Raw genomic sequence first — 1,879 nt, 5'->3', positions numbered from 1 at the left:
TTAGTTCAGGAAGAATCTGCATTCTGAAGGTGAATAGAAGTTCACACTACAGATGGGCAGACACATGCCCTCCCAATTCCTGATGGACCTCCTAGTGCCTCCTAGACCTAAGGGGTCTCCTGCAATGCTCCAAGATGCCACCAAGGCAGGGATCCACTTGTGCATGCCTGAGAGCATCCAGGATGAAGTGAGGCTCTGGAAAAATGCATGAGTTTCCACATAATCCCCAAAAACCTTACAGGTGAACTGGATGCCACAGAAACAGGAGTGGTCATTGACACAACAAAGTCACCAAAATTGTTTTGAAGTCAATTAGGAAACCCAGGAATCACTCTTGCTGTCATTAAGTGGAAGAACAGGAGCCTGTGAATGGCATCCATGTTCTGCCTGAGACTCCACAGATATTTCTCTGTGGCTTCAGGTACCAGGAATCTCCGTGATTTTCAGAAAGGCAGGGACAGCTTATGCCAGCCCATCCCTCTGCAGAATGTGCCCCAGCAGATCAGAGGCATGGAGACATCATGGACTGCACAAAGGCTCAAGGGCAGCTTCCCAGACCTGCCTGTGACTCTAGGTAAGTTCTGAGTCCACATGGGTGCCTAGGAGAGGTTAATGATGACGTGGAAAGATGGGACAAGCTGACACCACCCCTAAACAATCTGCAGGATTCCAACTTCAGCAGGAAGCCAAGGACCAGCTCAGGCCACACTAGTGCACCTTGAAAACCCCTGGATGCAAAGCCGCTCTGCAGAGAGTTCAACAAAGAAGTGGCTGGGAATTTTGCATTCTAGGCTGCATTTTACAGTGCTTCTGGACACGTGATCAGAAATTTAACATTGGTATATCTAACTCTGACATTTTTTATGAAATGGTTTTTTAAAATGAGGTAATATAGACAAAATGTAATATAACCATATGTATTATATGCCAAAATATGCTTCACTGGCATCAAGTAGACTCACCGTGAAATCGAATCTAGGACAACCTCCATCTACAGAATATTTTCTTTTCCAGAGTGAAACTCCCACCAAAAACCAACAAAATCACAGGTTTTCGACTCCAACAAACCGACAGAAAACCAATATATTTATTCTACCACCGTGAAATGGACTGCGGTGAAACACAGATGAAGAAAGTCAAAACCACTTTGTCCTTCAGTGCTTGACTCCTTCTCCACCTCCTCCTGTGACTCCAGGCATTATGCCTGAAGAGTCTCCAGGACACCGCTGGGGCTCTATTTCCTTGGGTCCCCTTGCCATTTCTCTGGATTTGCGAAGATCCAGCGGACTTTCTGTGGAACTCTCATGTCCGGGAACTTTGGTTGCATCTGCTGAAACTCCATTCCCCTTGGAATTGCGCTTCATTAATTATTCATGATTCAGGTGGGAACATCTGCTTACATCCCCCTGTGGCCGATCTCTGAGCTTTCCGGTCACATCGGTTCCTGCCACGCTCTTTGGTTCATTTTGGTCATGCTCCTTTTGCTGTCAGAGGAGCAGAGAGTTGATCTTGTTGATTCTGGATACTGATACTTTCTAGGTGATCTGGCTAATCAAGGTAACGACCCTCAACGGGGGCGGAAATGGAACAGCCATTTGGCGTCGCTCAGACAATCCCGCTCAGTTCCGAGGCCTCCTAGATGTGAAATCCTGGTCAGAATTGTTCCCAGGTCAGAGAACGGAGAGAGCCTGTGCATGATGGGATACCTTTGCCTAGAGCTTTCAGTGAGTCTCAACCTCAGCTACTCTTAGGATCAGGGGGAGAAGCGTGGAAAGGCCCGGTGCTCAGGCATCCGGAAAGAAGACAGGATGAATATTCTACCTCTGAAGTACATCCCAAATCTGGGAGTTTACTTCAGCTTTACTGGGTTCTACTTGGC

This window comes from Mandrillus leucophaeus, unplaced genomic scaffold, assembly GCF_000951045.1.
Source record: "Mandrillus leucophaeus isolate KB7577 unplaced genomic scaffold, Mleu.le_1.0 Scaffold1357, whole genome shotgun sequence".
Lineage (NCBI taxonomy): Eukaryota > Metazoa > Chordata > Mammalia > Primates > Cercopithecidae > Mandrillus > Mandrillus leucophaeus.
The sequence above is the reverse complement of the archived record's forward strand: the minus strand, read 5'-3'. Positions refer to the sequence as shown.